At 44.1% G+C, this 24,136-nt stretch overlaps 1 protein-coding gene across 4 annotated transcripts in view; it reads left to right on the top strand.

Annotated features, from left to right (window-relative positions):
* MAST2 (microtubule associated serine/threonine kinase 2) overlaps positions 1-24,136 on the top strand; it is a 320,295-nt gene that overhangs the window by 19,245 nt on the left and 276,914 nt on the right. The window lies entirely within an intron of this gene.

The following is a 24,136-nucleotide window of genomic DNA, read 5'->3' on the forward strand; positions in this document are numbered from 1 at the left end:
GTCTCTTTCTTCCATAGTGCTATCCAGCGTAGCACTGCCGAGCCTATAAGGATGCTGCAGGTTTTTCCTCCCAAGGTGGAGGATCTTGCATTTTTCGGTGTTAAACACCATCAGGTTCTCATGTGCCCATTTGCTGAGCCTGTCCAGGTCAGCCTGGATCACCTGCTTGTCTTCTGGTGTGGATGCTTTGCCCCAGAGTTTGGTGTCCTTGGTGAACTTGGACAGTCCACTTCTGACTCCAATGTCCACATCATTAATGAAGATGTTGAATAATATGGGTCCAAGGACAGAGCCTTGGGGGGCCCCACTGGTCACAGGGCACCACGATGAGTGACTGCCATCAATTACTACCCTCTGGGTCCGACCACGGAGCCAATTTTCCAGCCAGTGGATCGTGGTGGACCCAAGGCCACAGTTGGTCAGTTTGGCCAAGAGGTGATCATGGGATACCAGATCGAAGGCTTTTTTGAAGTCAAGATACATCAATCTCTTCTCCCTTGTCCTGGTGATAAGTCACCTGGTCGTAAAAGGAAATGAGATTGGTCAAGCAAGACCTACCCACAACAAACCCGTGTTGGATCCCTTTGGATGTTGGTGTTGGGCAGTCCATTAAGGATGGCCTCTTTAATAGACTTTTCTAAGACCTTCCCCAGGATAGAAGTCAGGCTGATCCACTTTCTTCCCTTTCTTGAAGATCGGCACCACATTGGCCTTCTTCCAGTCTTTGGGCACTTCACCAGAGCGCCAGGAGTTTTCAAAGATCTGTGCCAGAGCCTGGGCTATGATACTCGCCAGCTCCTTGAGTACCCTGGGGTGTAGGTTGTCAGGGCTGCCTGACTTGAAGGTATCCAGCCTCTTAAGGTGTTCCTTCACGAGGGCAGCATTAATGGAGGGGGGGGATCTCCCTCACCTGGACCTCCCTCTCCCGTAGCGGGCATGGGCATCCCATGGGACTGATGAAAGACCGACACAGAGTACCCATTTAATAGGCTGGCTTTTTCTAGGCATCAGTTGCCCCATCTGGTTCAGCAGGGGTCCAGTGTTGCCCTTGCTTTTCCTCTGGCTCCCCACATATCTGAAAAAGGACTGTAGTAACTGTAGTTGTATGCTTCCACTATAAAACTGAACTAAATCAGATGCTTACTTCCCCTATACTTAGCAGTTTAGTCACTAGCATTCCATCTCGCTGAGAAGTAGCATCCATTGAATAATTTAATTTCCACTTCCAAATGCATTAATCCTCTCTGACTAGTTTATCCCTTTCATAAAGACTTTTTATTGATCTCATTCATTTGGCTGGAATTCAGTAGGAAAAATAACATAAGGATGACACTGCTCCCAAAACTTCTCTTTAATTTTTCTTGTTTTCTTTATATTTGCTCAGAAAGTTCTTTGATAAATGGTGTAATTTAAAAGTTTTACTTGGAAGAATGGAATTCTGATAATCATTTAGGCAAAACTAAATTGGCTTTATTTTTCTCTGAACGAGCTGAAAAATCCAGGCTTGAAGAAATATTACTAGTTGTGGCAGCTTAGGACTTTCTGACAAAGATTTATTGTCCACATCTTACTGAATAATAGAAATTGCTTTGGAGAGAGGACATATGGTAAACGTTGGAGTAAATCCCAGAAGAGCATTTTCAGGCGAGTCTGCAAAGCTTGTTAGGTTATTAAAGGAACAGTTGGGGATAAGACAATGAAAGTTCTTAAGAAAAAATGAGTTAAGGCATAGTGTTTTTAAATCTGTATACTTATGGAGGTGACAAAAGACCAGGGAGATGGGGTGATACTTTTAAGTAATTGACCAAAGGGAGAAGACTAGGAAATTGTAAAGCCAAACAGGATCGAGGTAGAAGAGCCATATCTATTCTCATGCTTTGATTCCAGTGTAACTTTAGCATTTGTCACAGACCCTTATGATATTAATTTAGTGCTTCAGGCCAGGCTGTATGAAGCTGTTTTCCAGGTTTCTCTGATGCAAATATCTGCTCCTCAGTTGGCTCAGGATATTTGAAAAGTTTGTCCAAGTAGTTCTCATGCATTAAGGTAGAAACCAAGAGCTCTTTCCTGATTTTGACTGTTGGATAATTTCCATACCCCAACTGTTCTGTTAAAGTACTGCATTCATGTTGGAATCCCACTGTTTGCTTCTGCATGGGGTTTTTTTAGCTCTCTGAGTGCTTGTTTGTCTCAGTTTTTCTCTACGAAATTCTCCATCTCTGCCTTTGAGTAGTAATTTAAGAAGCAGAGGGATTTTCTGAAACTAAGGAGAAAGGCTGGTTATAGCTGAAGCTATAGTAGGAGCTATTTCCTCAACGTATCTTGCCTGCCATTGTTGGGAGAGTGAATACTACCCAGTACAAAAGTTACTTGTTCTCTTTGCCTTCCCTCCTACCTAAAAAGCCAACTACTTTACTTGGGGCTGAAGTTGGTATTTTGCAGCAGCTATCGGCTATTTAGTATTTCTGCAAGCCAGGTTCCTGACTCCCCGCAACTCAGTCACGTTCCTACTCATGTCTTTGGCTTGCTAATTCCTATGTTTCATAACCCGTAGGTTAGATATAGTAAAGTCGTTTCCTTGGCTTCAAAATGGCTATGGGTTCAGGGCCCTCTGTGGGACTGCACACACCTTTTTTCCCCTTTCAGAAACAAGCTGTTGTCTCACAAGGTCGTACTATTCAATGGCTTTTGGATCCTTTCTTTTTTTCCCCTGCTCATGTGCAGAAGATCTTGTCCCCATTTGCCTAAAGAAGGGTGTTTGTACTTGAAAGCTATAAAGAAGAATTTTTCCAACTATTTTAGTTGGTCTAATAAAAGATATCAGATTCACCCAAAGAACCTTGTCTGCCTTTGTCTCCATTTGGCTTTTGATCTAAATATTAAATGGTGGAGGAAAATCCTAACTTCTAGAGGAGGAAGCCAAGGTCAGGGATTTCTAAGTTCCCCAGTGTTGTTGCCTCTTCAATACTGATGACCTACTGTTATGTTATTAATGTAGCACATTTCAAGCTTAAAGAAAACAAAATGTGTGTACCGAGAAATTGAGTTTCCATTATTTGGATGCTATTAATCATTTTTAAGATGGGTGGAGTCTCCTTTGTGTTGAATCTTTTCTTTTCCGACTTCCACAGCATATGCATATCAGTGTGGGATAGTCTAACCAATTGATTATTTCAGTACATCGTTCACTGACTTTCCTTGGGAAGAGAGATGTAGTTAGCTGTTTTAGTTTGAAGCCAAGGAGAAGGTAGGGTAGATTTGTACCTTATAGCCTAACCAAAGTAGAAATATGTATAGCATAAGCTTTTGTTGGCTGAAGCATCTGATGAAGTAAGCTTCAGCCAACGAACACTTGTGCTAGTATAGATGTGTATGTATATGTTTTGAGTATATATTATGCATATATACTCTTCTCCCTTGGTACTGAATTTTATTGCTGTCATTAAAATGGTTGATTAAGAATGAAGTGGGACCAAACGCTAAATTAGGACTTAGAGTGAAGCCTGGAAGAAAAATTCATGCAGTGTGGCCAGCTGTCTCAGAGGAACCACTCTGCTGTCTTGTGAGGAAAATGGAAGGCAGGGTAGATCTGCACCTTACAGTAGAGATTTTATAGATATTTAATAGATATTTCTCTATATAAAATATAGATATTTTATCTATTTATAACATCTCTACTGTAAGGTGCGGATTGCCTTGCCTTCCTCTGAGCCAGCTGGTCATACTGCTTGAATTTCTCTTCCAGGCTTCACGCTTAAGTCTTGACTTAGCATTTGGTCCCACTTCGTTCTTAATCGACCGTTTTAGCGACAGCAATAAAAATCATTACCAAGGGAGAAGAGAACCTCAAAACGTGACACTGCTGTATAAAATCACTGAGGTCCTATTTGGGGGCACAGCATTTTAGCATAAAGGAAGGCTCCTAAGAAGCAGTGTTCCTGCTCAGCTCTTGTTTTCCATGCTTTCAGGCTCAAGTCTTGGCCCTGTGTACTTGCCTATGCTTTGGCAGTAGCAAATGTGATGCTTACAGAAGCAGTGAAGACCTGATTCCTTGCAGCATGCCCCCTCCCCACTTTACGTAACTTAAATGGTTAAGGAAACTTGCCAGCTATGCCTTAATTAAATTAGGTACTATACTTCCTCCTCTTAAACCCATACAACCTCAGACATACAGAAGGGATCTCTTGCAGAACTTGAAGGGGTTCCCCATTTCTCTTCTTACTACCTTCTTGTGATTGGAATCATAGAATCAAAGGACTGGAAAGGACCTGTAAGATCATCAAGTCCAGTCCCCTGCCACAGGCAGGAGGTTATTGAGCTCAAACAAGCTCAACAAGGTGCTTGTCCAGCCTCCTCCTCAGCACCTCCAAGGATGGTGACTGGACCACCTCTGCTGGGAGTGTGTTCCAGATTCTAGATACCCTGACAGAAAAGAAGTTTTCCCTAATGTACAACCTATTTTTTTCCTCAATTAGCTTGTGCCCATTGGTCCTAGTCCTCACTGGGAGAGTTGCTCCTCTTAGATCTTGGTGTTCACCCTTGATATACTTGTAGGTGGCTATCAAGTCACCTCTCAGTCTTCTCCTGCTCAGACTGAACAAACCCAGTTCCCAGAGTCTCTCCTCATAGGCCCTATCCTCCAGGCCTCTGGTCATACAGGTGGCCTTCCTTTGTACCCTGGCAAGCTTATCCACATTCTTCCTGACGTGCGGTGCCCAGAACTGGACGCAGTACTCCAGCTGTGGCCTCACCAGTGTTGAATAGAGGGGGAGGAGCACCTCTCTGGATCTGTTTGCACCACATCAGGTAATATACTAAATGTTAATTTATGTTTAAAATAATGACTGAAATCAGGATTATAAGTGGCTTGTGGAACTTCTTTTGTACATAGTTAGACATGCACTTGGGTGCCTTGTTGAATCATGGTCATGATATCTCTCTTGAATAAAACTTCATTCCATCTATCTTCTGTAAAGGTGAAGCTGCCCTTTTCTTACAGATAAGCAAGAGTTGAGCCAATGAACCGATCAGTTTGGCCTACCTGAAGGTGTAGAATTTTGACTGATTTTTGTTGTCTATCTGTCTAGTATTATATATGGATCTATCTCTTTTTCCTCCTCCTAACTTCAAAACTATGTGCTTTTTTGTTTTATTTTTACTTTTCAAACTCACTTTTCTCTGTATAATAATGCAGGCACTGCCCATTAGTTTTCTGATTGTCTCTAGTTAATTTTATGTACATCTTTTACTGCACAGATATTGAATGGCCCTGTTTTTTGTTAAGGTGGAGGAAATTAAGATATTGTCCTATAATGTTAAGTTTTGTTAGGGTGGAGGAAGTTATGGTGTTGTCCTATAATGTGTCCTTTACTGTCCGAGCCCCCGAGGTCTGGAGCAGTCTGCCAGCGGAGGTGGTTCAAGCACCTACATTGAACACCTTCAAGAGTAAATTGGATGCTTATCTTGCTGGGATCCTATGACCCCAGCTGACTTCCTGCCCTTTGGGGTGGGGGGCTGGACTCGATGATCTTCCCAGGTCCCTTCCAGCCCTAATGTCTATGAAATCTATGAAATCTATTGTACTGACTTAATATTACTGTAGATGCTGAATGTATATTTAATTTGGTGTTAGTAAAACTGGCTGGGTAGTGTGCAGGGTATAAGGATATCTTATATAGATGCTTCTAAAATATTTGTTGTACAGATGTTCATTTTACCCAGGTTTTGGGTACCCTATGGGGCAATTTCTTTGGAAGAGAATGGGAGTGTGTAGATTTCTCAGTCTGCAGAAGCTTTGTGCCAGACAGGGCATTTTATTTCTTTGTATTGTCTAAGTGCTGTTAAGAGTGTCAAGTTAGCTGCTCTTTTGTTGTTTGCCTGTTTTTGTCATTTGCTGTTGCTTCTATTTGGGGGACTGCTGTCAAGGAGAAGTTGGAGATAAAAAGCCTTGTTTATGAAGCTTCTAAGGGTACCATTCAGCTCCCATGTGTTTTGTTCTTGTACTTTGTCCTCAAGTGGCAGTGACGTTTGCCAGCTTCATATACAACTTTATATTTTACAGCCAAATGATTGAAAAACTTGTAGTGCTTCTGGCAAATTCAGAGATATGGTTAGTGTCCCCTCAACCTGAGAAAGTCTTTCCAACAGAGCTTCTTGCCACTTACTGGCATGTTTGTCTTGCTTGGGATAGGGAATATGTGGCTTACAGACGGTTTATGACTATGTAGACCAGTGGTTCCTAACCTTTTTTTGCTAACCTGCTGCTGGAGTGGAGTGCGGTAGCTCGGGGGCAGGGGAGCTCCTGGCGCTTGTATGCAGTGCTGCCAGCATTGCCCCCGCGACCCTCATTTGGGTTGCAACCCGAGGTTGGGAATTGCTGATGTAGACCGAACAATTTTGGTGCCAAACAATTCTGGAGTTTTCACTTGTGGGGAAGTGCATGCTCTTTACTTGGTCGTCTGTATGTCCTCTGCAAAAGAGGGATTTTCTTTCTTACTGTTGTTGAAGTAAGCCAAAATGAGTTCCTCCTTTTTCTTTCCTCATGGATATATTGTAGTCTGGTGTGAGGATGCTGCTTCCTGGAAGCTTTCATTTTACCACTGTTGCCGTGTTCTGTTGTGCTATATTACTAAAACACTTGCACTATCTGTTATTCCTTTTGCTGAATACATAATGACTCCTGTCAGTACTCAAATAGACAGCTGCTTGGTTTTTTCTTTTTAAACAGTAGTATATTAATAATTTATTTATATGCTGCTCTTTCTGACAAAGGTTCGTGTATTGGTGGGCAGCATTTCAGTATGGGTAATCTCTGTTCACACAGTAAGTTATGACTTGCAATTTCTATTTTAGTGTAATTTTATTTTTTAAAGCATCTTGATTAGTGTATAATGTAGTGGCATACTGACTTAAATAATCATTGTGTAGTTTGAAAAGCCGTCTTAGGACATCTGCTCCATTTCCCTTCCATCTAAGATTTGGTTCATCAATCACATCTTTCTTTTTTTGTAGGCAGCATTATTTGAAACAAGCCTTGGAGTAGCAGTTGGGCATGGATTCCCCCTTCTTTCCCCTCCCGCTTTTCTTGCCCCTTTTTAGTTTTGGGGACTTTTTTGAACTAAAGCCCACACTGGACTAGCAGAAGTTTGTTTTGTTTTGTTGGAGATTATACACAATGCCCCTAACTTGAAAATACTTGAAAAGTTGCCCCCCTTTTATAAGAAGATTGGACTCTGCACCAGTATGAAGCCAGTTACTTTAACATACATGCCCATTTTTATAAATTGTCTTTTTTCCTTGTCAAACTTCATATTTTGTTAACTAATATTTCTTAAATGTGAATATTAATATACTTTCTTTTTATATTATTTAATCTGTAATTTAGGATATTTTGGACTGAGGTTTAAATCTCAGCCTGGGACAATATGGGACAGTTATTGAAACATGACCCTGAATTGTTATTTTTTACATTTTCTTAATGTAAAACTAAATGTGCATTTTTTTTTATAGCTCTGCATGTAACCAGAAATGCTTGCCTATATAAATTGGATCAACCTTTAAATTGTTTTTTCCTTTTCTACTTCATTTAGAGAAGTGTATAAAGAAATTGCAATATTGACAGTCTCATGTGGTTGAACTACATTTAGGCATTAGTTAGAACAGGGGCAGTCAAAGTCCGACCTGTGGGCCAGATCCAGATGGTAGTGGACTCCTTTACCCAGCAGCCCCTGCCTGTGTGGCTGGGGCCAGTTTCCATGGAGACCCCAGCAGCAGCTGCACTGTGATAGCATGAGGCTGGGGTTTCTGTGGAGACTGGCCCCAGCAGCCACCACCTGTGTGGGGTGGGCAATGGTAGCAGCAGCTGTGCTGCTGGGAGGTGTGGCTACAGGGGGATTTGGGGAGTTTTCAGGATGGCTATAGCTCCCCCCACCCCCAGCACCTCCCCTGCTGGCAGAGTGTGCAGCGGGGTGCAGAGCTGCTCCAGGCTGGGCTGGGATCTTGCGGTGGTGACAGCGTGGTCCAGAGCCAGGGCAGAGCTGTGATCTGCAGCCTGCATGCCCAAGCAGAAGCATGCAGACAGCAGATTGCGGCTCTGCCCCGGCTCCAGACTGTGCCATCACCGCTGCAAGATCCCAGCCCAGCCTGGAGCAGCTTTGCACTCTGCTTTGCGCTGCTGGGGCTGGTCTCCATGGAAACCCTGGCCTTGCGCTGTTGTAGTGCCACGTGGGTAGGGGCTGCTGGGAAATGGAGTCCGGCCACTGGCTGGATCTGCCATTTTGCCCCCACCTGCATTAGAATGTGTGTGGATATGAATTAAGATTAACATTTATTTTGTTTTATTCATGGATGCAATGTGATTGTTTAGATAATTGTAACAAAAAATTGAAAACAAAATTAAATTTGTGATTTTAAATGTCTACTAACTCTTTTAAAAAAATATTTTAGTACCAGTGTTGCAATAAGTATACACACAATCTAGAATATGGAGCTGCTTCTGCCAAACTTATATGACACCAACTAATTTTCTTTCACATCTGTATCCATTATCAACATCTATCATCTTCTGTTTTCTTGACCCCTTTAACAGTGACATTTAATCTTTCTTATAGCATCATTGCTACACGAAGGGGTTCTCGGTTTGTAACATCCTGATTTTTGCCATCATTGAATTCAGTCAGCGTTGGTCAAAAATAAACTTGTAAGCAGAAGAGGGATTTGGTTTTTACCCATTAACTCTGTTGTAGTGTGTTGTACAAAACTCCTCATGTTCATAGCTTTGGACAATTGCATTTTGAAGTTGAAAGACTTTCTACGGAGAAATGTATAGGGAATGAAATGCCTATTCATTTGATCATCTGAATGAAAATAAACGTAAGTATTTCTCAGCTAATGAGGTTGGGGCCCATGACATAATAGCCATCTCTGGTGTGGTTTGGTGGAAGTTCAAATTTTATAGGTAATTTGTTTTTGAAAGATCTTAAAGCAGTTTCCAGTGAAGGTATTTGTTTTTTTTCCCATGGGTCTCCTAATAGTTGCAGCAGACAGCATCATAGATAGATTGTATAATTGCTATTCATATACTATGCATATAATCTCCTCCCCCAGAGGTGCATCTGTTTATCAAGCTAGGCATGTTCCCTGATCCAATCACATGTAGGAAATATTTACATCTTTTCAGATACCTAGATTACTCATCCAGTCCTTAGCCATTAACTCTCTTTCTTGTTCTCCACAAAAAGTCTTTGATTAGACTTTTTCTCAAGTAACGCCTTTCCCCTTTTGAAATCACTGTCTGGGATGGGCCTCAGCTCATGCGCTGTGTTTTACATTTGGAGAGATCCATTTAGCTAGTCATTATGCGAGCCAGTTCACATGGGAAATCTCAGTGATTGCTTTTCCTTAGCTGACCAGGCATTTTTCCTCTTAAGTACGAATAGCCTTAATCCATCCTGATGCCTAATCAGCAATTACTTGGCAGGTAATAAGAGTTCCTTTATAAAACACAAAAATATACTTACATCCAATATCATGGTTCACACAAAGATATAAACCTGGTAAAACGAAACACTTAGGTATCGGGACAGTTTGCCTGGAGAGGTTGTGGAATCTCCATCCTTGAAAAGTTATAAGAGCTGGTTAGACAAAGACTTGGGTGAGATGGGTTTACCCAGGGATGATCCTGCCTTATGCAGGGAGTTATACCAGATGACCTCTTGACGTGCCTTCCAGCTGTACTTTTCAGTGATACTGTGATCTCTTCTTTGTCCTCCTTCCTTGTATTAAAAGAGGTTAGTATTGTATATCACCAGTTTAAATTTACCATAGTTATAGCAGCTGAGGATCTGCAATAATTCTTTGTTTTAAGAACTGTTAATGGTGGATTCATTATGTTTCAAAACTGTGATCACATTCCCAATCTGTTTACATCTCAGCATGCTTCGTGGAGAGATGAGAGTAGTCTCTGACAGAAGTTAGCAACCTTTTAGCAGTGGCAAGCTGAATTAGCAAAGCATAGTTTGTCCAGTGGGAGAACACTGCTTGTGATCCAGCTGCCAAATTGCCACCATCATTCTGGCTTTTTGGGCCAGATCTGGCCCTCAGCCCATAAGTTACCAATCCTTGGTCTGCATTCAAAAATATTTAAATGTTTGAGCAGGCAGCTCAGTGAATTCCCACAATTATGCTACAGAGTTATTTTTAGTCGGTGTTTCTTTGAACTTCCCTCTATGAAGTTCAGTAAGGCTTATAATATAGCATTCCTTTAAAACATATTGTCAGTTGTGATGGTTTTGGTTATATCTAGAAAAAGATCCCTCTTGTAATGACACCACGCAAAGCAAGTTGCCGTACTTCTTAAGAAGCTGGAATTATTTTGGAGGAGGAGGTGAACGTTTATTTTTCTTGCATATCTTTCAGCCATCTGTCATCTCAGCCTGGTTTTACAAGCACAGATTGTCTAGATGTCCTAAAAATTTATTATAGCTCGCTTAGAAGTCATCTTAAGCAGCAGTGTCAGCAGCCAGGTTTGACCCAACAGGTATATTCTGAATTTGTGTTGTAGCATGGTAACAGTTCTCTCTCAACCTGTGCTACAGGATAAATAACTAATTTATTAATATATTTCTAATCAAATCCCTTTAAAGTTTGTGGGTAATTTTAGGAGTTATTGCAGAATACCTTTATCAAATATCTTGAATAGTAAAATAATATAAAATTCTGTTAACCAAAATATCAATTTTTTTGCAGAATGAGGTACACTACAAAACTTTATTTGATGTGTCTGGTCTAATGAGCCTTACAGTGTAGTTTTGGAGAGTTTGATGAGATTTATCTGGTTGATTCAATTACCTTCTGAATTTTTTTTCTTTAGGATCCTACCTCTTATATTACATGAGTGAAATAATATAGAGTTAAAACCTTAGTTCAGGTTCCTTTTATTCAGCATACAATTTTGGTTTAATTTGAACTCGGCTCATCTTCCCAGGAAAGTGCTAGCTATGCTCTCTCAGTCTGTGATTTGTCAACTAGGGAGTCGGGACAACTTGTTTATGCTCAATTATAGCATAACTAGCATGCTTTCACTGCTTTAAGTATTACTTATGGAAATTTGGCTTCACGTCTTTCATGGACCTTCAATTTTCATTTTCAATATATTATAAAATATCTTGCCGTGAAGACTTAATGGTAGCATGCAACATATCATCTCTGATGGAAATCTATATATACTGTCTTTAGCTGTAGCAAAAAAGAATCATCCTACTCACAAAGCTCTCCTCCTCCTTTATAAGGCAAAGTGCAGTAGGAAATGTTTCTTTATTTGCTCTATGACAAGGAAAAAAAATCCCCAAATGATCTAAAACAAATGGGAAAATAAAATTGAGAGAGGCAGTTAGCTGTGTTAGCCTGAAGTCAGGCAGAAGACAGGGTAGATTTGCATCTTAGACTAAAATCAGATTTTTAGGAAGTCTCCTAGTTTAGTTAGTTTTAAAGGTGCAAATCCACTCTGCCTTCTGCCTCAATATAAAGTTGAGCTGATTAAAAAAAATGTTAGTACCTACTGTGTGGGGGTTTTTTTTGCTTTTTTTTTTTTTTTTTTTAAGTCTTGAATATTTGTTTTCAGCATATCAGTTCACAAAATCATGGAAAAGTAGGGCTGGAAAGGACCAGTGGAAGTCTAGTAGTGTTCAACCCTTCCAGTCCCATGGGCTGGGTCATGGGCCAGATCCTGCACAGGACTGATCCTGTGCACCCAATCTAGCCATATGCCAACCTGATCTAGCATACAGGGCCATGTTATCCAGCCTGTGGGTCTTCCCAGGCGCATGGAAATTTGGCTGCGCTGGAGCAGCAATTAATACTACCACTGCTCCCCTGCTACCACATTTCTGGATTTGGCCTAAAGGTCAGAGGCTGAGCGCTGCTGAGTGAGTCTAACCCCCTCAAGGCAGGATCATCTGCATCCAAACTATTCCATACAAATCCTTGTCCTAATCTATTACTAAAACTACACCATTAATGCTGTTGCCTAGTTTCAAGGCATATTGCTCAAAGATACCAAAAGCACCCTGACCTGCCACAGGTAGAGGGGGATGAGGGTGTCAGTGTCCTGCTGTTGCAAAGGTTGTTAAAACGCATTTGAGAAATCCAAGGAGGAAGGCCATTCCCCCTGCTAGAGAAGGTAAAAATCCCCACAGTACCCATCTGACCATGGAGTAAAATTCCTTCCTGATCCCAAATCTGGTGATTGGTTTGACCCTGAGTTAAGTAAGCCTGTGTTCTCCTGTTTGTGTGGCAGAGAATATTAATAAAATAAGTTCTTTAGGGAAAAAGTGTTTTATGTCTATTTTCAGTTGCTCTGTGATGCTCTCTACTGAGTTTGCTGGCATTCCTGGATTTTAATTCATTATTCTACTGTGCTTTAGGTATGTCTGAATCTTTTATTTCTTTCCTTTAAGCTTTCTGATAACAGTAGGGCACTAACATGTGCCGTCTTCCGTTGGACAGTCCACAAAACTGCTCAAATCACCGTGCTATTTTTGTAACCAATATTACTAGCTTCTGAGGCTCACTGATGTGGGGTAATAGTAGTGTATACCTTATAATGGAGGTGGCTAATCTGTCATGGTTGCCACAAGTGGCACAGGCAGTCTGTGTGTGTGGCTGCAGCAGGTCAGGGAGGGGACAGACAGCAAAGCAGCAGATGGGACAGGGAGCAGAAAGAAGCGTCAGATCAGGAAAGGAGTAGAGGACAGGAAGCAGACTGGGTAATGGAAAGGGATCAGAGTGGCACGGTGGGGGTGAAGCTAATGTGTGGCATATCTACCAAAAAGGTTGGCTTCTATTGCCATGTAACTTCCATCTGTAGATGTAGAATCCACTTAACAATTATTGTCCAAAAGTGTCATAAACTACAGTTACTTTGTAGTGCTGCTGCCTTAAGATGTAAAAGTGTAGAATTGATAAGTCATAAGTGGAGATTTGAATACATTGTACCTTATATTGTACCTGTGCTATAGAGTTAATCAGCAGTGCCACAAACTAGCTTCCGCACCTTCCCTGAGTGCCTGTCTGATCCCCTTTCTCTACCCAGTCTGCTGCTCTATTTTTTGCTCCCTGCCCAGTCTTTTCCTCTGCTTCCTGCTGTATCTGCTGCTGGGCTGCCTGTCTCCTCCCTAATCTGCTGTGTGCTACACAGAATTTACAGCCCATGCTACTTCTGGCATGTGTGTCTCATGTTGTACACCCTCGCTTTACTTGATCTGACTGATCATAGTAATCTGCCTTAAGATAAGGCTTCAACCTAGCAAAGCAGAAGTGCTGTTACTTCTAGTGCTGCAGCCATTTAACTCATGGGTGTTGAACATACAGCCCGTTGGACCGACCCCACACACCAGCCCTGCGGTATGCAGGCTGGACCTGGTGCTGCGTGCCCTGCATGCATCATGGGGTCGGTTGGGGCATGTACTGCAGGTGGCACCCTGCTGGACTGGTCCTGTGCGCTGGCTCTGGGACTAGTATGTATTGGGTTGTGCTGGGCATGAAGAGCTGATCTGCCAGGGTGCTACATGCCGTGTGTGCCCCATGCTGGCTCTGTGTTGAGTGCGGCACGCACAGTCAGTCCAGCTCTGGGCTGGTCCATGCAATGTGTGGTGCTGCGCCAACTCCACTCACCAGCCCCAGTGACCTACAAGCCCATGGGGCTGGATGAGGTTGACACTCCTGATTTAAGTGAGTGGAACTGCTTGTTCCTGGGGTAGCTTTGCTCTTCAGGCTGCCCTATTCTTCTCCGTTACAAAAGAAAATGTCCTTATTCACTTCTAGGTTGAGAGTTGAATTTTCTGCTGTTTTAAAATTGTATTTATTCATTTATTTATTAGATTTTATATGCTTCCCATTCCAAAAAAGGTTCAGGATAGGTTAAGAGCATAAGAAGTAATATCCTGGGTCAGACCAATAGTCCATTTAGCCGATTATCCTAGTGACAGTGGCAGGTGTGGATGCTCTCAAGGAAAAGCTTTAAACCAGGTATATCTAGAGTGATCTATCCCTTATTCATTTTTTCCACCATCATTGATTTAGAGAGGCCAGAGGACACATTTCTTTGTTGTTTAATCACTATTGATAAACCTATTACCCATTAATTTATCTAGTCCCTTTTTTTAACCTGGCTGTGTTAACTGCCTCTAACCTCCTAATGAGTTGTACAAGTTAACAACACACTGTGTAAAAAAGACAAAATAAAACTTGCAGTGAAAGACAAAATAAGTTATAAAACCAGAATAAAATATTAAAATAAGGAAGTCTGCCCCTCATTCAAAAGCAGTCCTCTCTACCCCGCCCTTTCCTGTTTCCTGCCTCTGACCTATGAGAGCATCCTCCCCTTCCCAAGCCAGTCTCGTTTTCCAGACTCAATTCCCTACTTCCATGAAAGAAAAGAAAAGAAAAGAATCCCCTCCCCAAATGAACAAAAATATCAAGAATTTTAATTTTTGGTCTAGATGCCTAAGCTTTGCAGAATTCACCTGGTCGAGACACTTCATTGTTGAAGAGAAATGAAAGGTTATGATGATTTTCTTCAGAATTTCTTTGCCTGGCTTATCAGCCCCCTTCATATAACATATCCCACTGTGGGACAAGAGCTTTCTCACTCTCATATTTTTTATTTTTTGTAAAATGGTGTCTTTACTTGAAGTTGCAGCTCCTGCTTTGCTCCATGAGTGAGCTACAGATGATTAATATTCCTGGTTAACGTTTGCATTGACAGCCTTCTGAAAGGTAACTCTGTCAGTTACAAATCAGTTCCTTTCTCTGGATTTTGGCTGACACAATATGTACATGAGATTTTTTAATTAGGCAGTAGGTTATCTTTGTAGTACATTGTCATTAAATGTTCATTACGAGATCATAACATAATGACTTGATTTAAAGAGCAGAGAAAAATGTAACTTTTAATTTTTTTTAACTCTTGCAGAGCTCTCTGCTTGGTTTGCTAATCCACTAAGCAAGTTTAGAGCTTTCTCTTTACAATCCTTCAACAGTCGTGTAAGCTTTAGAACAAGTTTCAGTGGTTGTTTAGTGAAAAGTGCCCATGGAAAATATTCCATGTGGGTTAAGAAATAAGAATTTTGTATACATATGAACACTTCTGTAAAAATGTCTCTTTGAATATATGCTTTAAAGCAGGCTTGTCCAACCTGTGGCCCGTGGGCTGCCATGTGGCCTGCTGAGGCATTTTCTGTGGCCCGTGGTGCTGCGACAGGAAACGAAAGTAAACAAGGTTTACTTTTGTTCCCACCCCTTGTCCCTCCCCCGGCCCCTCAGCAGCTTCCAAAGGGCTGGGGAAGGGACAAGGTTTCCCACACGTACCACGTCAGTGTGGTGCGGCCTGCTCGGGTCCCTCGTGGGGCCGGACCCGTCCCTGGCTGGGGGCGGCACTGGCTGCAGCTGCTGAGTGGCCCTGCCCTCGCCGAGGAGCCGGTGCCTGCCCAGACAGCCGCAGCCAGTGCTGCAGGCTCGGGGCAGGCACAGGATGGAGCCTTCGTGGGAGAACTTTGCCACTGGGTGGTTTCATAGTTTCATAGTTTCGATAAGAGGATAATTGAGGCGACACTGGTGTATGGGATGAGCCTGCACCGGTCAGTCCTGAGCGGCGCACAGCTCCACCACCGCTTCTGCTGGCCAGTGCAGACCCAGCCAGGCTGCTCCCGTCCCCAGCAGCCCATGGGAAGCCGGCTGCAGCTCCGTGCTGCTTTTCCTGGCAGGTGCTGACCCGGTTCTGCCCGGGCAGGTCCTGTAGCACCATGTCAACCGGGGCATGGCACCGGCAGGCCAGGCGGGCCCCAGGTCAACCCCGGCTTGGTCCCGCAGCTTCTCCAACACCAGGTCATCCTGGTTGTAGCCAAGTGGCTCATGCAGCACCATGTCAACTCAGGCATGGCACCAGGCCGGCGGGGCACCAGGTCTGTAAAATACTGTCCAGTGTTTGGATTGTGTTTGCTTTTGTTTCTCGTTGTGTGGGATGGGGTTTCAACTTGTTACTACTTGTTAAAGATGTGTTACTAACAAGTTATTAATTCAATAATAGTAAATCTTCTTGAAGATTATTCTCAAAAATGCCCATATTTTGTTGCTTTGATTAGTTTCCACTCTGGCTGATAGCTTTTCCATATTTGATCTGTCAGCTTGCATTATGCTTCTTTCATTCATTGAGAAGTGAGTAGAAGCGAAAGTGTTTATTTTAGTCAAGTGCTTGGTATTATTTCATTCTTGCTTTTATATTGTTTTTATTTTGGATTTTAAACCACATTTCCAGACCCTTTCATTGTCACTTGCTGCAACTTCATTGGTGTCAAAGGTCACGTGACATCACTTCCTGGTGTGATACCACTTTCTGTGAGGTCTTTGAATATGGCTTGGCGGCCCATTCGGTGATAAAAAGTTTGAGATCCGGCCCCACATTCAAAAAGGTTGGACACCCCTGCTTTAGAGACACTGTTGGTTAAATATGGCCCATTTGAACAGTTCAGCTGGGATACTATGTTTGAGGTTGATCCTGCTTTGAACAGGGGTTGCACTAGGCCCCCTAGGTCCCTTTCAGTGCTAATTTTCTATGATTCTGTGACTTTCTGTAGATGCTAGCTGATGTGATTAGTTTATCTTGCCTGAACTAGAAAAAAAAATCTTGTGTTAGCAAGAAGAACTTGAAGAGGTGGCAGGGGCAGAGAAGGGAAGGTGGGAGCAACCTCTGGTGAAGGTGTGAATATATGAATAGCTGTCTGTCTGACTGTTCTCCAGAGCACACTTTATTTCTATAAATAATTCCCTGGTGTCCCTACTCCTGTTCTACTCCCTTTCAATGTACAATGTTCTCTGCAGGTTTTGGGGGAACACATTTAGCAGAATAGGAGGGCATATTAAATGTGTGACCCTTTTGAGTGTTGACTGGAAGCTGTTGATATCTGTTAAAAAAATACATATTCATGCTACTCTTTAAAGAATTTTAAATGGTTTGACTGCTGATGGAATTCTTCACATGTAAGCTTGTTTTTCTCCTTTCAAAAACCTGAAGGAGATTTCTGTAAGACAAGATTATTTGACAGGAACTTTTACATACAATACAGTGGTTTTTTTTAAAAGAAAAAATATACTGTGTCTTCTCATATATAACCCGAACCTTGTCCCCCAAAGCCAGCCTGTTGAAATTTGGGTGTGCATTACATGTGAGAAATACAGATCCCCATGGATTTGGAAATTTGGTGGTAGGAGAGCATTGACAGGGTTAATTGCTGCAGCTCCGGCAGTATGGTAATTGGCTCTGGTCCTCCACTGCCAGATATCCAGATTGTTAGGAATCCTTCTGCCCGGATAACATGGCCTTGTGTGCCAGGTTGGTCTGTGGGCTTCATCAGGCACATAGGACTGTTGGCAGGCTTGGCCACCTGGCTGCTACTGTTTAGTTACCACAAGGAAGATTTATTTTTTCTTCATGCTGCCTTTCAAAAACAAAGTGTGTATTATATACAGTGCTGTGCTGTATGTGGGAAAATGTGGTTGGTTGTCTTACCACGTGTAGAGTTCTTCCCTAGGAACATAGAATCATAGAAGTGGGGTTGGAAGGGAACTTGTAGATCTTCAAGTCTGACCCCCTGCCAGGACAGGAGAAAAAACTGGGCTCAAATGATCCCAGCTAGGTAGGCATCAAGCTTCCTCTTAAAGACCCCCAGGGTAGGAGCCAGCACCACTTCCCTTGGAGGTTGGTTCCAGATCCTAGCCGACCTAACTGTGAAGTAGTTCTTGCGGATGTCTAATCTAAACCTACTCTCCAACAACTTGTGGCCGTTATTCCTTGTTATACCAGGGGGCACGAGGGGAAACAAGGTCTCTCCAAAATGCTTCTGGTCCCCCCTAGTGAGTTTGTAGACAGTCACCAGGTCCCCCCTCAGCCTTCTCTTGTGAAGGCTGAACAGGTTCAGGTCCCGCAGTCTCTCATTGTAGGGTCTGCCCTGTAGTCCCCGGATCATGCGAATGGCCCTCCTCTGGACCCTCTCCATGTTGTCCACGTCCCTCCTGAAGTGGGGTGCCCAGAACTGGACACAGTACTCCAGCTGTGGCCTGACCAGTGTTGCATAGAGGGGGAGGATCACCTCCTTGGCCCTGCTAGAGATGCACCTGTGGATGCATGACAAGGTGCGGTTAGCCCTTCCAACCGTGACCTCGCATTGGCGGCCCATGTTCATCTTGGAGTCAGTCATGACTCCAAGATCCCTTTCTGCCTCCATGCTCTCAAGAAGGGAGTTTCCCATCTTATAAGTGTGCTGCTGGTTACTACTGCCCACGTGCAGCCCCCTGCACTTGTCAGTGTTGAAGCGTATCTTGTTTTTGCTAGCCCACCCCTGCAACCTATCCAGGTCTTGCTGCAGTCTTTCCCTCCCTACTAGCGTGCTCACCTCACCCCAAGTTTTGGTATCATCAGCAAATTTAAACAGGTTGCTTTTCACCCCGTTGTCCAAATCGCCGATGAAGAGATTGAACAGCGCGGGCCCAAGGACCGTGCCCTGGGGGACTTTGCTGCCCACTTCTCCCCAGGTCGAATGTGACCCGTGCACCACCACCCTCTGAGTACGACCCTTGAGCCAATCTGCAGTCCATCTGACTGTGTAGGCATCAATGCCACAGTCGCCCAATTTTTTAATGAGGATGGGGTGGGAGACGGCATCAACGGCCTTGCTGAAGTCCAGAAAGACTACGTCCACGGCAACACCTGCATCCAAGGCTTTTGTGACCTGATCATAAAAGGCAGTCAGGTTGGTCTGACATGACCTGCCCCTAATGAAACCGTGTAGTTGCCCTTGAGCATCATCCCTGAAGCCATCCCATTGCAGATGTGCTCCATGATGATCTTCTCAAAGAGTTTCCCTAGGATTGAGGTAAGACTGATGGGCTTATAGTTGCCTGGGTCCTCCCTCCTCCCTTTTTTAAAGATGGGGACCACGTTGGCTAACTTCCAATCATTTGGCACCTGGCCTGAGCACCACGAGTGCTCATAAAGCCGTGCCAAGGGCCCTGCAATAACCGCTGCTAGGTCCCTCATTGCCCTGGGGTGGAGAGCATCTGGACCCGCTGACTTGAGCATGTCCAGCCCCTCCAGAAGCTCTCTAACCCGGTCCTCCCCAACCTGAGGTCTGGAGGCGTTCCCCTTGAGTCCGTCTTGGGGAAGTCCTGGTCCCCGCCCAAGAAAACAGAGGTGAAAAATTGGTTAAAGAGGTCTGCTTTCTCCTCTGGCGCAACCACCAGATTGCCCAGAGGATCTTGCAGGGGCCCCACGTTTCCTGGTGCTTTCTTCATCCTCCCTATATATTTGAAAAAGGACTTTTTTATTATCTTTGATTTTGGACGCAAGTCCTAGCTCTATGTCCGCCTTAGCTTTCCTGACAACCCCCCTACAGGCCCAAGGAGAGGAGGTATACTCCTCTTTGGAGATGGCACCCCCCTTCCACCGGGTGTACGCTGCCTTTTTGGCAATCAGGCATTCCCGAACGCCCTTGGTGAGCCAGGGGGGCTTTCAGGCACACCTGTCCCCCCTTGCTTTTTGTTGGGATGGTCACCTCTTGGGCCCTGAGTATCGTCTCCTTAAGGAACGACCACTCATCTTGGGCACTGAGTTCCCCTGCCCTTGAGAACCCCAGCGCCTCTCCCACTAATCTCAACTCATTGAAGTTGGCCCTCTTGAAGTCTAGGGCTACCGCCTTGCTGTTGGCCCTTGACACCCTGTGCTGGATGGCAGTGCATCCAGCGCTGCCTTGATGGCAGCCTCTTTGTCTTGACTGTCCGCCATTGTGTCATCTATATACTGCCACATGTGTACGTTGGGGCACTCTTCTTGGACCTCATGAACTACTGTAGCTAGAACCCATGAGCCAGGGTGGGGCTGTGTATCTACACCTGTGGCAACACGGTGTAAGTTTATGGCTGCCCTATCCATGTGAAAGCAAACACTGGCCAATAGTTTCGTGGGTGGGAATAGTAAAAAACATGTCCTTAATATCGTCGGATCCCATCCACGCAGGCCCATAACACTGGATGTCTTCCATTAAGGCTGGTAGAGACGGGACATCAGCCGTCAGGGGGTCAGCATTAGCATTCAAAGCTCAAAAGTCAATAGTCAGCAGCCACCCCCCGTTTGGCTTACACACTGGCCACACTGGATTGTTATATGGAGAGTGGGTTTGGATAATAGTTCTGTCTTCTAACTGCTGGTTTATAATACATTGGATAGGTTGTGTGGCCTCAGGCTTAGTTCAGTACTGGGGCCAGTGTACTCCTTTCATGGGAGGCAGAATTAATGGGGTCATGCTACATCGAGTTACGGTTGTTATAGCCATTTCTTTTGGTTCCTGGTAAGGCATTGCGCACCCAAACTGCCAATTCTCTTGCTCAAGGGCAAACTGCTGTCCTCTTAGTACATTTAGTCCCAGCAAGCTTGGTCCCCCTTTAAGTATTACTGCTGCCGCCATTACCTTAGAGCCATTAGGTAATGCGAAGGTTGCTCGGACTAGATGTCCTGGTCATCTAGTGCCTCCAACCCCAATTACTTCATACGGGGTTCCTTTCTCCCCCTTGCAATCTGTGGAATCTAAAATACAAATCTGGGCACCCATGTCTAATAGCATATCGATTGACTTCTCACTTTTACATAATTGAATCTGCACGGGTATTCAAATTAAGGAGCCAATAGTAGATGCTGGTCCCCAGCCCGCTACCGCCCCCATGATGACCCCTTCCCTTGGAGGTCAAGCCGGCTAGACTTCCTAGGCCAGGCGATTAGAGGAGGTAAGTGGTGGTAGCTCTGTATGTGCCTGGGAAAATGTCAACAGTTCCACCCTTGGGGCAGAAACCCCACCTAGTGACACTGTCAGCAGCGCAGAAGGTTCCACATTTGGGCTTGCCCCTTTGCTACAACCCACAGCCCTCACAGGACATTGGTCGACAGTCCATTGATCTGTGTCTTATTGAAACCGGCAGCCAACAAGTCTTTCCACATCTTTATTCATGGAGCCTTGGGCCAGTCTTCTCTGGCTTTCCCCAACAATTTGGGGGGGGGGTGTCAGGGGGTTTGTCCTTCCTTGGGGCCACCACCATGGCCTTGGTGGTCTTCGTTGGTTTGGCAAATCCCATCTTCTGCAAGATGGGCAGGAGCTGCACTAATCGCCGGATTGCATCTCTTACTGGGTTGCCCAGCGCCTCTGGCTCCAAGGTCAACAGGGCTGAGGTGCACTCCATTGGTGCTCGCCAGCAAAACCTCCTCCACACCAGTGCTGTCACGGCTTCCTCATCTAGTGTGCGAGTCCAAGCCCCTTCATGAATGATTTCAGTCAGCGCTAACTGATGCAAGCAGCGGACATCCTCTTCCAAATTGGCTCACACCGTAGGGGTGGGGTTAAGTTCTTCCATATTACCATAACTAGCAGCGGTCACCTGTAGCGCGGCAGAAAAGAAAGTAAAATTTTCACCACTGGGCCATCTCCGCACGGCTTACTGATAATGCAGAGGCCCCTTCGCTATACATTAGAACTAGCCAGTCTATTACTGGCTCCCCCAGCTTAGACTTATGCTGCTCATGTATATCTCAAATCTCTGTGCGGGTAAAGGAGCGTATATTTGTTCGGGGGTTTCTCCCTTGTGGCCCTGTACTAGTTACTACTACTGGAAATGTTTGGCCGGGCTCCTCCCTCCAGCTGGGGACATACGGTGCAGTTCAGCACAAGGCTCATCATCGGTCTCCTTCCCCTCATCCGTCCCCTCCCTGTGATCTTCCCAGAGCTCAGCTTCCGGTTTTTCGCCATGCAAGTACTGTTGTACCTTCTCGAAGGGGGGGGCTCTACAGCCTGCGCCAACTGCGCCTTTCTCCAAAAGGAAGTGGCCACGCGCACGATCATAATCTTTCCTTCTCTTTGTTCTAAAACCTCCAGGTAACTATGGGCAGCTTGCGCAGCCTCACATGCCACACTGTTGGAATCCCTTATGTCCTCCAGCTCCTTACTCAAGTGGGTGACCTGTTTCCGGAGGTGGGCATTCTCTTCTGCCCCTAACTACAGGCATGTGGCGAGCAGTCATGACAGGTACCCCTGCTTGGGTTTACCCCGTGCGGCAGCAGTAAACCTACCCCACTGATTGGGTATGGTTTCCAGGTCACTCCAGGCAGATCTCAATCTATCCTTATCCCACCAGGGATTCTCCCTCCCTGTCACCTCCTTAAGCAGAGCCACCAAAGGGGCTCACCCAACTCCCTCCATTCTGACTTTTCTCTCCAGACCATAGTCTCTCAATCCTGTTCGGGATGCCAATTTTTGTCCCAGCCACCAGCGTGAGGGTTTGGGATTGAGAGAGTGGTTGGGAGTAAAAGGTAAGAAAGGTTTATCGATCTTACAAAGACACAACTACACCTAGTGTAACAAGAAAACAATGACAGACAATAAAATTCCAAGTCGGCAACTTATTGGCAGTCTCCTTTGATGTCTGGTATACAACAAGCCTCTCAAAATTCAGTGAAGTCGGGCGTCTCCGACCTGCGCTGTCCAAGGGGGTACCAGAAAGGACCCTGGTATTCAGTGTTTGGGCTCCTCAAGAGCTACCGGCCCGCCGAATCCAGGTCAGCAGCTCCTCCTTACAGTGACAGCTGCTTCTACTACGCTGCGTGTCCCTTCTGTCGATTCCTGGATGTGCTAGCAAATTTATAACCTTTGAGCTATGCTGTTGGCTCACAGCCACACACAATCTTTATGCTGCAAACTTTCGTTATGTGACTAACCAATAGCAGTACAAGCCTTTGTGTTTTCCTTATATGATTAATTTCAGCTGCGCCTTCGCTCACAAGGCCTCAAAACAGTTTATTTTAAACTTTAACTAAACTTCTTAGCTGTAACACATTTTGCGATACATGGATAAGTAACAGGAAACACCTGGTTCAGCCATCACAGGGTGCTCAGCAAGCATTTTTTCCAAGCAGATATAACTTCTCACTGCCACGGGAAGTATGTGCTGTTAGTAGTGCACAGCTGTACTCCCTTAGCACTGCTGAATGGCACAGCTTGGGGTGCGTGGCTGCACAGAACTGTGTTCAGGCAGTTCCATAATACATGCACAGTATTTTACCTGACAGTAGAGGAGGGGGAACTTGGCCAAAGACTATAGCGAAGACTTATAAAAAGTGTCGCAGCATCTTTTAAATCAGTGCTTTTCAACCTTTTTTCATTTGCGGACCCCTAAAAAAATTTTGAACACTTCAAATTGTAAGTGTGATTATTCACATGGATTTGATTTATCCTAATCATCTTTTGCAGACCCCTTAAGACACAGTTTGCAGACTCCCAGGGGTCCACGGACCATAGGTTGAAAACAACTGGTTTAAAGCTCTGCAATATAACAGTCTTGGAAATTATTGCAAAATATTAATTGACCTAATACTGATTTGTAACAGATCTAAAATCTTTACATGTTGTAGTGAAAATAGAATAACTATAACCATCATTGTTCTTTTGCCTGGCCCAATTCTGATTTGAATATTTTTTCCCTGGTGTGAATAATTTGTGTGTGAGAGACAAGGACACATCTTTGGGGTTTTTTTGATGGTAGGACCCAAGACATTCTATAAAGATGATCTGATGATCCTGAGTTCAGGCCAAGGATATAGCTTTTTCAGTGCAATAAGTATAAAAATAACCAGTTGAGTGTAAATGATTTTATTCACAGGGTTTTTGCTATATTTTTGTTTCCGTTTTGGTATTGGCATGTTTCCTTTCATGTGAATTGATAAAATGTATTCTGCCTTTTCAGGACACTGATTTCATTTAAATATGTACATTATCCTAAATCATTCTTTCTTCCTCTTCACATATTCAGAATTTCTAGAGGAAAGTGAGAAGCTACTAATGGACATTACTTACATGCTTGGGAGAAATTTTCTTTCTGACTCCTCTTATTATGTATTATAATGCCAGTGAATCCCTAATAGGACTGTAGGGTCTCATGCTGGACTCTGTGGCAATACGTGGTAGCTTGCAAAGTCAACAATCAATGGCAGCTTGTCTTTAACTTGCGTAGTAAGAACAGGCAGGCATCAAGACCATTTATAAACTGA

Source organism: Crocodylus siamensis, chromosome 5, assembly GCF_052110815.1.
Source record: "Crocodylus siamensis isolate JL-2025a chromosome 5, ASM5211081v1, whole genome shotgun sequence".
Lineage (NCBI taxonomy): Eukaryota > Metazoa > Chordata > Crocodylia > Crocodylidae > Crocodylus > Crocodylus siamensis.